Source organism: Odocoileus virginianus, chromosome 27 (genome assembly GCF_023699985.2).
Source record: "Odocoileus virginianus isolate 20LAN1187 ecotype Illinois chromosome 27, Ovbor_1.2, whole genome shotgun sequence".
NCBI lineage: Eukaryota > Metazoa > Chordata > Mammalia > Artiodactyla > Cervidae > Odocoileus > Odocoileus virginianus.
Window position 1 is genome coordinate 40,854,146 of NC_069700.1, and position 16,933 is coordinate 40,871,078.

Sequence of the window (16,933 nt, forward strand, 5' to 3'; positions counted from 1 at the left end):
GAATATTTGGTTTTGGATTCTTGAGCTTTGCCTGGGGCACCTTATTTAATTAAACATCCCACAGGTTAAGAAATCCTCAGCTCAGTCTTTTCTGCTTTGTTGAAGGAAATAGAGGTCTCAGTCTGAAAAATAATCCTTATTTGATGTGTCACATCATACAGATTTTAAGATTTAAATACATTTTCTTTTTAAATGTGGTGGCCTTACAATGCAGAACGATGGAATGTTTGCATATACCCACCACTCGCCAACACTGTCAGACAGAAAGGTTGATACTGTAAAGGAATGGCTATTTAACAGTTCTTTTATTTTCCATTCAGATCACATACGCTTTTTCTGAAAGAGACTGCACAGCATGAAGTCTGATATTACAGCAGTGGCTCCAAGAAGCAATAATTGAATACTCCTCATTAAACTGGTTCATAAAAGAATCCTATTAAAACCAATACAAATAATAAAACTTGAAAATGCTACTCTAAATTCTAAGAGGGTGGTGAAGATATGCTACAGTAACAGTCTTCCCACTCGTAGGGTAATTTTGAAAGTCTGAGTTTTTCCAAGCCAAGCAGGCACCTCACGATTGAATATAAGATGCGTTTGATCCAAGCCTGTGCCTCTTACAGTCAAGCCTCTTACCCCAAGAACTGATCCCTCATCATGCCAGAATGCCTGACCAAAGAGTTGATATCTTCAATCACTCAATTAATAGGTAATTCTCACAGAGAGGCTGGATACCTAAATCCACCAAGTCTTCTTCTCCCCAGGAAAACCCAGCTCATTTCATATGCTCGTTTCACTAAATGAAACTTTGGCCAAACTGTATGTAGATGCTAAGTGGATCCAGTGTAAAAACAATCATGAAAAAGTTATTTTTTTCCCTTTTAAATCACAGAGGTGCTGCAGAAGGCCCTGAGTGTTCAGGGCATCCAGTTGCCCTCGCCCCCCAGATGGTACCATGGCCTGTCCTCCCAGGGGGGCATCCCCCCACCCGCCACCCCCAGCCTGCCAGCTGCACCGCTGCCTGATGCTGGTCTTTCTCCCCAGCCTCCCCTTATTTTTTGTCACCTCTCTGTGTTCTCCCAAACTTCTTCCTCACTCAGGTTTCACACCTGTTTGTGATCTGGAGATAAAATTCATATGGATGGGCATTTGTGTCTCAGCCAAGGGTGACTAATACATTTCTTGATTATGGATCTCAGAGAGCTGGGGTGATGCATCTTAGATGTCTATATGCTCCGGTTCAATAGTTTCTCAGTTTTTGTGACATGAAAAGCCTAAGGGAGTCCTCTACTAAGCCCTTTATCCTCTGAGCCGTGCAGTGATTGTTATCACCAACACAATGGTCATTCAATAGCTCGCTGGAGTCTCTGTAGTGTTTCTTCTTGCTCATTTTAATGAGTGTGATTTTTGCTGCCCCTCCCACTCAGTGTTTCTTGTACCCTTTTAGTGACTCCTCAGCCTTTAGATTCTAGACCAATGGTTCTCACACATTCTGCGTCAGAACACCGGGAGGGCTTTGGTAACTCAGGTTGCTGGACTTCCATTCGCAAAGTTTCCAATTTGGTAAGCATGGGGTAAAGCCAGGGAATTGTATTTCCAATTATTCCCAGGTGATCCTGATACTGCTGGGAACCATTGCTCTAGAAAGAAGAGAAACTAAAGGAGTTAAGGGATCCATTGTGAGAGTCAGTTACAATCTCTGCTTTAACCCCTTTCCAGCTGGCTGGACTATCAGCTGACAAAGCTTCCTAAACTTCAGTTTCTTTGCTACTAAAATGAGTTTAGCAAAACATCCCCAGCAGTTTGTGAAAAGGAAGAAATGAGATCATGCTTATTAAACATTTGAAAGAAAAGTTGTTGTGATGGGTGTTTTATTGTTATTGTTTTATTTCTTCTTTAGAACTCAATTTTCAGGACTTCTAATTGAATCATAAAAGATCCTTTAAGCACTCAATTTAGTTAAGGAAAGTGTGTGTTTGGAAAGTAAGAAAATAAAATCCCTTTTGGAGGATTTTGACAAAATAATGAATTTAAAATTCATCTGGATATTGCCAAAGAGTTTAGAAAGAAGGCTCCTCTTTTGATTAGTGTGTTGTCCCACCAAATATTAAAGCAGTTTACAATGTCCTGCTAATCAAAACAACATGGTATTGACTTAGGAAAAGGCAAATAGCTTAAAGATTAGAATAAACACTCATATATATATGATTTCAAGTCAATGAAGGAAGCATTAAATAACGCTGGAGAAATTAGCATTGATTTAAAAGAAACTTTACTGATTGCGTCTATCACACAAGAATAATTCCTGGATGGGTTTCTAAAACCTAAAACGTATCAAAATTTCTTTCAATGTTTGTGATACAGTGTGATGTTTGTATAATTGTGAGGAATAAAAAGAAATAAAGGAAAAAGATATCACGTTTGAATTAAATTGAATTTAAAATATCTATTTGAAAAAGGTGTTTATTCTGGGAAGACCCAGAGGGATGGGGTGGAGAGGGAGGTGGGAGGGGGGACCGGGATGGGGAATACATGTAAATCCATGGCTAATTCATTTCAATGTATGACAAAAACCACTGCAATGCTGTAAAGTAACTAGCCTCCAACTAATAAAAATAAATGGAAAAGAAAAAAAAAAAAAAGAAAAAGGTGTTTATTATGAATAACAAAGGTAAAAACAATAATGAGGGAAAAACAACCTGGAAACAATTATTTGAATCATACAGATAAGAGTTAATGACAAAACCATCTTTTCAAAGTAATAAAACAAAATACAAAGTAACACAAACACTTTATTCAAACTAATAAAACAAAATAATGCAACAGAAAAACAGGCAAAACATACCAATAGTCCATTTAGAACAGAAAGAAGAAACATAAAAGACTTACCCAAACATGGGTAAGATTTAGTATTGTTAATGTTTAACCTGATTGATGGAAGCTGATCATTGCCACCTAATGTTCTTGGAAATGCAAGTTTATGCAAATTTGGGGAGCAAATTAAAAATCACATACATTTGGAAACAGCAAGTGTACTTCCAGAAACTTATGCACTAGAACTACTTTTAAGTAGGCACAATAATAAGTTCACAGGAATGTTTACTGAGGCTTTTCTGTTAATACTGAAACATCAAAAATGGTCTAAATGTGCTTCAGTGGGGAAATGATTGACCATATTCTGGTGCATTCACAGTATGGGGTACCATATATAAGATAGGGCTTGAACATCCAGGAAAATGAAAACAAATACTGTGAAAAAACCACCTGCAAGATAAATATAACAAACATCAATTTGAAAGCATAGTTTAACTTGCAAGAACTTAAGAAATATTCACAGGGGCCAAAAAGAGAGAATTAGAAAACTTGAATGTTAGGCACGCCCCAGGGTGCTCTGAGGGACTTCCCAGATAGCCCTAGTGGTAAAGAAGCCGCCTGCCAACGCAGGAGACTTAAGAGATGTAGATCAAACCTGGGTCTGGAAGATCCCCTGGAGGAGGGCATGGCAATCCACTCCAGTTTTCTTGCCTGGAAAATACCATGGACAGAGGAGCCTGGTGGGTTATCGTCCATGGAGTCGCAAAAGAGTTGGACCAGACTTAGTGACAAAACAACAACAGGATGCTCTGAGGGTTTTTGTTTACAGCAGCGATTCAAAACAGGGAGAGAGGAAGGCTGGGGCTGGGGCGTGGCGGGGGCTGGGGCTCTGTCCTGCGGCTCTGTCCTGGGGCTGGATCCCCGCTGAGGTAACCGTGTGCTGGAGATTCACATCTCATAGCAAAGGGACAAGAAAAAGACACTCGTCTGTCTCAAACTGGACTCTGGGATAAAAATGTAAAATAATTCCTAAATCCAAAAGGGCTAAAACAAATCAACAGAAAAAGGGGAATAATGAAATTTGCAGGAGTCAAAAACAGTTGAAACTATATGAAAAAATGATCAAATGCACTGGTGATTAGAAAATCACAATGTAAAACAAAAATGGAACTTCTGTCAGCTGGGCAATTATTACAAATCAGAGGATGCCAAATCAGTAAATGCCACAGATTGAGTGGTTTATAAACAGGAGACATTTACTGCTCACAAGTCTTTGAGGCTGGAAGGCCAAGGTCAGGGTGCAGCATGGTCAGGCGAGGGCCCTGGTCCAGGTCTCAGCCTTCTCGCTCTGTCCTCACTTGGTGGAAGGGGCAAGGGAGCTCTTTGGGCCTCTCTGAGATGGGCACTAACTCTGCCCATGAGGGCCCCACTCTTATGACTTCAGCCCCTCCCAAAGAGAGCACCTATAATGGGAGAATAAAGTGGAACTGCTTTGGACAAAAAAGTGGTAATAACTGGGCAATTTTAAGACATCATTTCTTATGGTTCAGCAGTCCATGTCTGCAGTCACACCTTTGAGGAGCTCTCACCCAGGGACATGATGCACTTACAGGAATGACAATAGCATTTGCCACAGCAAAAGTTAGAAACAACCTAAATATCCAGTAAGAGAAGAATGTATAAGCACATTATGGTGGAATCAGATAGTAGACTGGCATTTTGCAATGAAAATTAAGAAACTAGGGTAACATATACCCACCCAAGTGATTCCTACAACATAATTTTGAATGGTAAGTATGAATTGTAGAGGAATGCATACAATGTGATGCCATTCCTATAAACTTCATAAATGTGCACACACTACTGGATACTGCTCAGCAGCACATATATTTTTATGCTTGTGGCAAAAATAAATATAAAGAAATGTATGAGGATGATAGACACAAATTTAGAATAAAAGATGTCTTTTATGGGGATACGAGTAGGTGGTGTTCTTGTCAGGTACACTACATGGAACAAACTCCGTGGTTTCAGGTATATAACCACTGGAACAACTGTCCAGAGGTAAGTAATGGTATAAAAAATGTCAACAAAGCTCAGAATATTTTCAGTCTTCCAAAATAGCAATTATATAGATTACACATGAACCTGAAGAAAGATCTTGATATTGTAATAAGACAATACGAATGAGAGGATTCAATATTTATGCTACATTAAAAAATATAGAAAGAAGCATGTGGGCAAAGATTGAAATGTAATATGCAAAAATGGAGGTAATTTTTCTGTTAAGGTGGTCTATGAATAATTAAAATTATTTTTACTATTGATATACTGTATTCTCAGTTTTTAATCATTTGAAAAGTTTACCTAAGAATCAATTAAAAAAACCCCAAAGACTCTGAGTAGTGATCTGATAACTCAGTAGAAATAGAATAACCTGTGATTCAGAGCTCTTACTGTTCAGAGCCACCAAAGTACATAAAAGGGTTGAAGCTGCTAAATTGAGGAGTGTGTAATTTTTGTTATGGATGAAATGTATGTAGGACATATTTCAGCAACTTTTATGTAAACATGAAATCACTTAAAAATAAAATGTAAAAATATTCACAAAGAAAAATTAAACATGGACAAAAGATCCTTAAAAAAAAAAGTAGTGAAGAATTATTAAAATACGAGGCATCTTCTAGAGCTTCTATCATTAAACAAATATGATACTGTCCCTCACACCTGTCAGTATGGCTATTATCAAAAAAGCCAAAAGAAAGGTGTTGGTGAGGATGTGGAAAAATTGGAGCTCTTGCACAATGGAAATACAAAATGGTGCTGCCAGTGTGGAAAACAGGATGGAGTTTCCTCAAAAAATTAAAAATAGAATTCTACTTTTGGTATTCATCCAAAAGAATTGAAATCAAGATCTCAAAGAGATATTAACACTCTTAGGTTGTAGCACTATTCATAATATCCAAGATATGAATGCAACCTTCTTATACTTGGCAGATGAATGAATAAATAAAATGTAGTATATACATATAGTGGAATACTATTCAGCCTTAAAAAAGAAGTAAATTTTGTAAGATGCAGCAAGATGTATGAAACTTGAGGACCTTATGCTAAATGAAACAAGCCATCACAGAAAGACAAATACTGCATGATTCTACATACATGAGGTATCCAAAATAGGCAAATTCATAGAATCAAAGAGTGGCATGGTGATTCCCAGAGGCTGGAGGAGTCACTAATCAACAGGCAAAAAGTTCTTGTTAAGCAAGAGAAACCCTACAGACATGCTTTGTAACATCATACTATAGTCAACAATAATGTACTGTACACTGAAAATTTCTTAGGAGATCTTCTGATCTCATATTAAGTATTTATATCACAAGGAAATATTTGTTTTTGGTTGCACCAGATGGTATGCGGGATCTTAGTTCCCTGACCAGGGATCAGCCTGCACCTCCTGCATTTGAAGCATGGAGTCTTAACCACTCGTCCTCTCAGGGAAGTCCTAATAAGTTTGTTAAAAAAGAACATAATTCTGGCACATGAATAGCTTGACCACTGGAAAATAATAAAAAGTTCAGAAACAGACCCAAATATGTAAAAGAATTGGCTCCAAGAAACCATAGAAAATAGGCATATGATAAAGTAAATTACAATGGAAAAGACTAACTTTTAAATAAATGGTGTTGGAAAAATTGGATAATCTTTGAAAAGGAGAACATAGCATCTATATTCAAACTATGCTTCCTAATAAGCTCCACATGTGTCATCTATTTTGGTGAGCTTGTGATTTGAACGGTCCTCTTTCCCAGCTCTGAGAAAGGGCCCAGATGCAGTGGCATGTGGCAGGTGCTGAGAGCTTAGTTTCTCAGCCCCACTCCCGCTAAACATAACCAGGGCTCGATGCAGTGTTAGATAGTTCCACAACTTGCACGGAGATAGCACGAGATACCCTGGTACATCTTGTGCCAGAAAAGAGCTGAAAGAGTGAGGACATGTCAAAAGAACACAGAACAACTGCTTGATGGGTTAAATTCCCAGTTGTGTCTAACTCTTTGTGACCACATGCACTATGCAGCCTGTGGAATTCTCCAGGCCAAAATACTGGAGTGGGTAGCTGTTCCCTTCTCCAGGGGATCTACCCAACCCAGGGATTGCACCCAGGTCTCCCATACTGCAGGCAGATTCTTTACCATTTGAGCCAGCAGGGAAGCCCAAGAATACTGGAGTGGGTGGCCTGTCCCTTCGCCAGTGGATCTTCCTGACCCAGGAATCGAACCAGGGTCTCCCGCATTGCAGGCAGATTCTTTACCAGCTGAGCTACCCAGGAAGCCCAAATTCCAGATAATATTGTACAAACTTTGAAAAAAATGGCACAGTAATATATTATAGCATATTGAATATAAAAAATGACAAAGAAGCAATCAGATCCTGGGACATTTCTCAAGACTGTCACCGACCCACACTTGGGCTTGCTTGCCTCGCATATGGTAAAGCCAGCCTGTTGACGTGGGGGTGTGGTGGAGAAAAGTGCAGCTCTCACTGCAAGGCCAAGTGAAGGGAATGGGCAGCTCATGCTCAAAAGACCCAAATTCCTCAATGGCTTTTAAAGACAGTGTGAGTGAGAGGGTCACGGTTTATGTATAATTCTTTGCAATCCCACTCCTGGACATATACCCAGAGAAAACTATAATTCAAAAAGATACATGAGTCCTTGTGTTCACAGCAGCAGCATTTACAACAGCCAAGACATAGAAACAACTTAAATGTCCATCGACAGATAGATGGATAAAGAAGAAGTGGTATATATATATGCAATGGAATATTACTCAGTCATGAAAAAGAATGGGTTAATGCCATTTGCAGCAACATGGATGGACTTATGGATTATCACACTAAGTGAAGTCAGAGAAAGAAAAATATTGTATGATATCATTGACCCGTGGAATCTAAAATACAACAGGAATGAACTTATCTACAAAACAGAAACAAAGTCACAGATAAGAGAACACACTTACCGATGCCAAGGGGAAGGGGATGAAGGAGGGATGGACTGGGAGTTTGGGATTCATATATACAAAGTATTACAAATAGAAAAGATAAGCAACAAGGTCTTACTGTATAGCATAGGGAACTATATCAAGTATCCTGTGATAAACTGGAATGGAAAAGAATATGAAAAAATGTATTTATTTGTATAATTGAGTCACTTTTATGTATAGCAGTAATTAACAAAACATTATAAATCAACCATACTTCAATAAAATTAAGAGAAAACAAGCAAATTAAAAGGAAACAAAACCCTATTCTCTGATTAGTCAATGGTGAGGTAACGTGATGTTTTGGGAATCTCATTCATCAACCTTCTGGTTCCACAAGTGACTGGGGTCTATGCACTTGTGGACAATATGCAGTTAACTTCCTCCACCTGATGGGGGTTTCTGCAAAACAACTCATGGATATGGTTCCGGATATTGCTTTCATCCCCTCAGGAGGAACTAAAAGACTTTGTTTTATGGCTAAACTATTATTATTTTGTCTTATTTGACTATTTTCTTTGTTTATGCATTTTTTTCATTTCTCTGATTAAATCTGATCTTTAAAACTTGGGGAAGGCATAAGAGGCTAGAGCCTAAAGAAAAAAAGGTCTGAAAAAAGATCCTGTCTGTCCTGGGGAAGGCCTTTCAGGGTCCTGCTTGGTTTTACTACTGACTTGGACTCTTCAAAACTTTCAGTCATGAAAAACAAACAAAAAAGATGATAATGTCTAAGGTAAAGGAGATTAGAGAGACATGATTGCTAAATGAAATTTGTAATTCTTGACTGGATCTTGTTAAAAAAAAATACAGCTAGAAAGGACATCTTTGTAGGCCATAAACTGTATATTAAATATTATTGTACCACTGTTAAATTTCTGGGTTATGGTAATGGTGTGTTTATGTAAGAGAATGTCCTGGTTCAAAGAGATGTTTGGAATATGACTAGTGGTGAGGTGTCATGAAATGCAAGGTGTATGTTCTGAGTGTGAGAGAGATGGGGGGCAGCTGGATACAGCACAGGTGGCAAAATGTTAACAATTGGTGGGTCTAGATGAAGGATATGTGGTGTTCACTGAACTGTTCTTTCAGTTTCTCGTTGTTTAGTTACTCAGTCATGTCCAACTCTTTGAGACCCATGGACTGCAGCATACCATGCTTCCCTGTCCTTCACCATCTCCCAGAGGTTGCTCAAACTCATGTCCATTGAGTCAGTGATGCCATGCAACCATCTCATAGCTTTGCAATTTTTCAAAATAAAAAGGAGAGGAATAAAGGCAAAAAATTTCACCATCAAATCATCATTTATATATACATGGATATTTATAGATCATGCAATTACTTCAAAGTCCTTATAAATTAAGGCAAATATAAGGAATAAAAATCTAAGTATATTAAGGAATAAATGATGTTAGTAGAAACCATCTGTCTCTACTCGACTGATGAAGATGTAGATCCATGAATAAATTAACTCTCATAAGGTCACCCATTAATGTGTATAAGATTTCACTTCTGTGAGCTTTATACAGCAGCTGAACATCAAACATGGGCTTTTGAATACTTGAAATGTTCTTTCCAGATTGCTGGTTTGAGGAAGCTCATTCTATTAGCCTTTATCAGAGAGAACAGAGCTTTCAAGGATTTTGTTTTTATTCTTTATATATCTGCTATTTTTTGCTCACATTTCAACAGGGATTAAAATATCAGTAGGGATGCTTTCCACTTTTTAATCCAGTTCTCCCTAAACTGGTGACATAGTTGGAAGTCCATTAGATCTATTGAATAAGGCAATAATGATGGTGAAACGAACAATACAGCAAGAGTCTTAAAACAGATTCTAACCAAAAATATTTTGAAAATATACAGCATCTTTTCTGTTTCTCTGAGTTAAGCCAGGACTCATCTAAAACCCTGGACCATCATGTATTAGCCCCATATGCCTGGAGAAGGAAGCTGACACAGGGCTTGTTCCTCAAGTGTTCCTATGTTGCAGAGTACAGATCCTGCTCTGTCCCCTACTGCCTGGGTGACTATGGGCAAGTCTCAGCCTCTGGCTTCAATATCCTCATGTGTTCAATTCAGTTCAGTCACTCAGTTGTGTCTGACTCTTTGTGACCCCATGAATCACAGCATGCCAGGCCTCCCTGTCCATCACCAACTCCCGGAGTTTACTTAAACTCATGTCCATAGAGTCAGTGATGCCATCCAACCATCTCATCCTCCGTCGTCCCCTTCTCCTCCTGCCTTCAATCTTTCCCAGCATCAGGGGCTTTTCAAATGAGTCAGCTTTCCGCATTAGGTGGCCAAAATATTGGAGTTTCAGCTTCAGCATCAATCCTTCCAATGGACACCCAAGACTGATCTCCTTTAGGATGCACTTGTTGGATCCCCTTGCAGTCCAAGGGACTCTCAAGAGTCTTCTCCACTCCACAGTTCAAAAGCATCAGTTTTTCAGTGCTTAGCTTTCTTTATAGTCCAACTCTCACCTCCATACATGACCACTGGAAAAACCATAGCCTTGACTAGATGGACCTTTGTTGGGAAAGTAATGTCTCTGCTCTTTAATATGCTGTCTAGGTTGGACATAACTTTCCTTCTAAGGATCAAGTGACTTTTAATTTCATGGCTGCAGTCACCATCTGCAGTGATTTTGGAGCCCAGAAAAATAAAGTCAGCCACTGTTTCCACTGTTTCCCCATCTATTTGCCATGAAGTGATAGGACCAGATGTCATGATCTTAGTTTTCTGAATGTTGAGCTTTAAGCAAACTTCTTCACTCTCCTCTTTCACTTTCATCAAGAGGCTCTTTGTTTCCTCTTCACTTTCTGCCATAAGGGTGGTGTCATCTGCATATCTGAGGTTATTGATATTTCTCCCAGCAATCTTGATTCCAGCTTGTGCTTCATCCAGCCCAGCGTTTCTCATGATGTACTCTGCATGTAAGTTAAATAAGCAGGGTGACAATATACAGCCTTGACGTACTCCTTTTCCTATTTGGAACCAGTCTGTTGTTCCATGTTCAGTTCTAACTATTGCTTCCTGACCTGCATACAGGTTTCTCAAGAGGTAGGTCAGGTGATCTGGTATTCCCATCTCTTGAAGAATTTTCCACAGCTCTTTGTGGTCCACACAGTCAAAAGCTTTGACATAGTCAATAAAGCAGAAATAGATGTTTTTCTGGAACTCTCTTGCTTTTTTGATGCTCCAGAATGTACATGGGAATAACAATGTTATCTGATTCATAGATTTATTGGCAAGACTAAATGAGAATGCTCATGGCACAAGACTTCATGCATAGTAAATATATAGTTATTTTTTCTTTATTAAGCTCCACCTTGTCAACTTAATATTTCTCAAATGACTACAGAATTTAAAATAGTTTATATTTTACAGATATCATTGACTTTTCTAGTTTCATATTTGTATATCATGATGACTTGACTAGAAATTGTTGTGTATAAATGTAGACTAAACTTTTGACATTAAAGTGATTTAAAAAAAAGACTTCTATATTTGCTGTCCTTCCAGGATTTTATTTTGGTCAATGAAATTTTAATATACTATCTCCCTATATTCCCTCATGGCTTACACAGTAAAGAGTGCGCCTGCAATGAGGGAGACCTGGGTTTGATCCCTGAGTTGGGAAGATTCCCTGGAGAAGGGAACGGCTACCCACTCCAGTATTCTTGCCTGGGGAAGCCTATGGACAGAGGAGCCTTACAGGTTACAGTCTATGGGGTCGCAAAGAGTTGGCAAGACTGAATGACTTTCACTTTCTACTTTCCCCCTATATATGAATATAATATCAGGAAATACCAACCATATAAATAAATAAACCAAAGTAAGGTTGCAATAACCTCAGATATGCAGATGGCACCACCCTTATGGCAGAAAACAAAGAGGAACTAAAGAGCCACGTGATGAAATTGAAAGAGGAGAGTGAAAAAGCTGGCTTAAAACTCAACATTCAACAAAGGAAGATCATGGCATCCAGTCCCAACACTTCACGGCAAATAGATGGGGAAACAATGGAAACCGTGACAGACTTTATTTTCTTGGGCTCCAAAATCACTGCAGATGGTGACTGCAGCCATGAAATTAAAAGACACTTGCTTCTTGGAAGAAAAGTTGTGACAAACCTAGACAGCCTATTAAAAAGCAGAGACATTACTTTGCCGACAAAGGTCTGTCTAGTCAAGGTTATGGTTTTTCCAGTAGTCATGTATGGATGTGAGAATTGGACCATAAAGAAAGCTAAGCACTGAACTGATGCTTTTAACTGTGGTGTTGGAGAAGACTCTTGAGAGTCCCTTGGACTGCAAGGAGATCAAACCAGTCAATTGTAAAGGTAATCAGTCCTGAATTTTCATTGGAAGGACTGAAGCTGAAACTCCAATACTTTGGCCATCTGATGCGAAGATGTGACTGATTGGAAAAGACCCTGATGCTGGGAAAGATTGAAGGTGGGAGGAGAAGGAGCTTACAGAGGGTGAGATGGTTGGGTGGCATCACCGACTCGATGGACATGAGTGTGAGTAAGCTCGGGTAGTTGTTGATGGACAGGGAGGCCTGGCATGCTGCAGTCCATGGGGTCACAAAGAGTCAGACACGACTGAGCGACTGAAAGGAACTGAACTGGAGGTTTTTTCCAAACATTTTAGATTGAATCTAGTGCTTCAGTGATACTTTTACCTCAAGGGTTTTTTTTTCCTCCCAGGAAGTAATTTTATGTTTGACTGAGTTTTACAACAACAACGTATTTAAGAATTTGGAGTTGACACAGGTATTTAGCAGTGGCAATCAGGTTCAACAAGAAGAGCGTGGACCTTCTCAGCTTGGGCTCCTGTTCTGACTGCTTCCTGGCTCTTTACTTCTTGTAAAACCACTCTGCATGTTGGTGCATTTATTCATCCTTCTGTTAGTACTTAACACACGCTGGCTCTGCTCGGCGCTCAGGAGAAGACGTAAGAGGAGGCCTTATTGTCTAGGAAGAGCCAATGTAACTAGAAATAGGACTCATACACCTAAACAGATATCTTAGAATGAATGATAATGCATCAATGGCCAAAATGAATGGTGTAGCTAAGTGAAGATTAGCAAAGCCAGGAATAGGCAGAAAGACTGCTCTGTTTGTGATGAATGAGTTGTTTATGAAACGATGAGCTGGTTTGTGAATTTAATGCAGTCCTGGCAGAATTCTGATAGGACTTGTGGGAATTGCCTAAGGAGAGGTTCTTAGTAACTGACCTGGCTCTTTGGAGGGTTCTTGGTTCCCACACCCTCTTGAAGCCAGAGCTGGGCATTCGAGCAGGTCAGCTTCTCCCAGCCTTCATGCTCCTGCCTTCTTACCCTCGAGCTCCTCTGCTTCTCTCGGGCATCAGCCTTAGATGCTCGTGGGCAAGGGCTGGGAGGGCCTTCCTTCCACGAGCTCAGCCTGGCCGTTGGCCAGGCTTCACTGACATTTGGCCTGGCGTTGGCCAGGCTTCACTGACATTTGACCCTGTGCCCATGCTTTCATATGTTTCAAAACTGCTAGAGAATTACTGTGTGAAATGCCTGGTAATTTCAATTAGGGCCTTGATGGTGGCTAGAAAGTTGACTGACAGTTGGGGAATGCACATTTACAGGGGATCTCGGGGAAGAATAGCATGTGAGGGAACTAGGGATGGCCAGGTATTTCTCTTGGAATTAAGCTACTTAAAATCAAATGGTTTTTGTATCAAGTTCCCTTGTAGGTGCCAAACAGATGAAAATAACCTTCAAGGCATGATTTCTAATGAACATAAAATCTTGCTTTAAGCAATCTATCTCAATGGAAATACTGGCCTCATGGAGAGAGAAACTAAGGAGAACTTATATATTAATATGAAAATTAGGATGGTTTTTCCTCTGGTGATTTGTTTCCTGACCTGAGAAAATATTTGTGTATAAAGAGAATTACCCAGAGGGATGGGCTGGGGAGGGAGGTGGGAGCGGGGTCAGGATGGGGAACACATGTACACCCATGGAGGATTCAAGTCAATGTATGGTAAAACCAACACAATATTGTAAAGTAAAATAAATAAATTAATTAATTAAAAAAGAGAGAGAATTACAGAAGCTACAATTTATTTTCTCTGAGCATGTGTTGCTATAATACTACAAAAATGCAAAGGCCTCACCATCTGAAAACATTAATAAAGTAGTTCTAAAAATATCCATCACAAAATTGGTCAATACTTATTAAATATATTTTTTAAAAAGAGAAACAAACATCCATGGAATAGCCTAATTGGTTCCAAGTGTGAGAATGCGTGGGCTTCCCAGGTGGCACTGGTGGTACAGAATTTGCTTGCCAATGCAGGAAACATAAGAGATGTGGGTTGGATCCCTAGGTTGGGAAGATCCTCTGAAGGAGGGCATGGCAACCCACTCCAGTATTCTTTTTTTTTTTTTCTTTCTTAGGGGTAAGTGAAACACAATCCACTCCAATATTCTTGCCTTGAGAATCCATGGACAGTGGAGCCTGGCAGGCTACAGTCCACAGGGTCGCACAGAGTCGGTCACGACTAAAGAGAGTTAGCACATATGTGAGCATGCATGTCTTCTGGGAATGCTCTTTCCTCTTAAGAAGAGATATCGTACTTATTATTCAGAGTTTATTCTAAGTACATGATGAAAGCAAATGGAAACAGTTATGTGTGGTTAAAATTGTTTATTTTGTTAGATATTTACACTTCATCTATGGGCTTCCCTAGTAGCTCAGTTGGTAAAGAATCTATCTGCAATGCAGGAGACCTGGGTTCGATTCCTGGGTTGTGATGATCCCCTGGAGAAGGGAAAGGCTACCCATTTCAGTGTTCTTGCCTGGAGAATTCCATGGACAAAAGACCTGGGGGGCTGTAGCTGGGATCACAAAGATTTGGACACGGCTATGCAACTAAATTTCCTTTTCCTTTTCCTATGGGTTCCATAAGAAAACAAAATGGACATTTTAAAAGAAAGAAAGAACTTTAAATCAATGAAATTAGATGACTTAATTTTATTAAAAAGTCAGAAATATAGGATAAATGGTAAATGCAACATGGATAGTTTAATTTTTGTTGTCCTGGATTAGAGACTGTTTCATTTTCTACTCTTGCTGTCTTAGAAGGGTATTAACTGCCATGCAGAGCTTTTGGAAAGCAGCTGTGAACCTGCAGATTCCACTTGCCTGCCAATACTTTATGACCAGACAGATGTGTATGCAAATCACACCTGTTCTAATTCCAGAAGCCCTGCTTCAGTCAATCACTCTAATGTAACTTCTGTCTCTAAGAAATAAAATGCACCAAAGAATATTGAGGGCTGGACAACAAAGGTGTCAACAGCTCCCCGACCAAGAGCATGGCTGAAAGCTATGGTCACATTTTCTGAGCTTTCCAGGACCCCAGGGAGCACTCAGTGACGGATTAATGAAAACGGGGAGGTGAGAAGCCTGGTGGGTGTGTTGGAGGCACATAATGTGTTGGAGGCACATTTTGCTCTGAAGATGTTTCTCTTTGCTCCTCTGTTCAGAAAAATCTCTAAGTGAAAATGGCCTTGCGTGGAACACTAAGAGAGGTAAATCTCATTTGGAAAGTCAAACTTGGGGGAAGGTAAAAGGTAAAATAACTGACATTTACCATTTTACTATTATGATTACTATTAAAATATTTCGATGTTGAATCCAGCACAAACCTAGTTTCATAACCCAGAAAAGCAAGTGCCATGTTTCCTATAACGATATACTTATAAGGTAAGAAAATCTGCTTTTATTAACCCACATCCCTAGAGACCATGGTTTAAGTTGAATCCAGAGTGTTAAAAATTTCTGAAGCATTTTTAATCACAGAAAATCAAGCTGATTCTGAATTGATGATGGGCTTGTACTGGTGGCTGTGTTCTGCCACCAGTCTGGTACTTCTCTGCCCTTGGCCTCATATTTTCTTTGCTTGGTGAAAGCAGGCTGTTCGGTATATGGTCAGAATTTTCAGGGCTACATTTGCACTCCATGCAATTAGTTTTCACTGCATTCTTTGCAAACACTTGATTGTTGGTGACAGTGACTGTGTCTGTTTTAATTTACAGAAGCCATAGACATGGCCGAGCCTCTGCAACCTGGCTGACTGGCTCACCAGAGCCAGAGTTCTTTGTCATTAAGAGTCTCACATCTTTTTTCTCATCCTTTCCTGTATCACTACTGTAAAGTCTTTGATATAAATAGAGAGCATGCTCAGATCTTACAGTGATATTCCAATTTTATCCAACAAGCTTACTCTGATCTTTTATTGATAAGTATTCTGTATCACTTTTGAGGACCTCAAAGTTTGTACCCAAGATGAAATCTCCATCAGTAAGATTCTACCACAATGATCTTTTATTTATAAGGCATAAAATTCCAATTGCCTTGGAGACAAATTTGTGCAGAATACAGTCTCAAAAAAGCTACAGCTTAAGTTTTACAGTGTGGGGATCATTGTGATTCACCACGTACACCTACATCTATGCAGGAAACAAAAAGGCCAGGTCCAACACAGCTTCCAAATCCTGGAACCGTTTGTGGGACTGAAGCAATGGGATTTTTGAGATCCAGCTGGACCTAGTCTTCCTGCTGTCATTTCCGGGAGGGCTGAGCAAGACCTGGGCCTCCCATCTTTGGTCCCTTGGGTTCAGATTGACTGGCAGTGCAGGGCAGGATGGGGAAAACATGAGTGTGAAAATGTTCAATAAAATGATTTCATCGTTGAGCCTGCCAGAATCATAGAGACACTTTTAGAGGAGCTTTTTAAATCTCTAGCTGTTGCTTCTGGGCAAACGTATCCCTTGCTACTCTCAGTTTTCTGTTTCCTTCCCTCTCCTGTCTTCATATGCAAATTCTATACTGATATATATTTACCTAGGAATGTAATAAAATAAAAGTCTTACAGTAGATTCACCTCAAGCTATTAAAAGTTAGTGTTTATCATATGTCCAGGCTGAGAGTTGGACACACTATTCAGCATTCACTGACTTCTCTGTCCTCTGAAATGATTTGGGATTAGATCTATGAGCATACCACTCATGGCCCTGGCCTGTGGTACCGG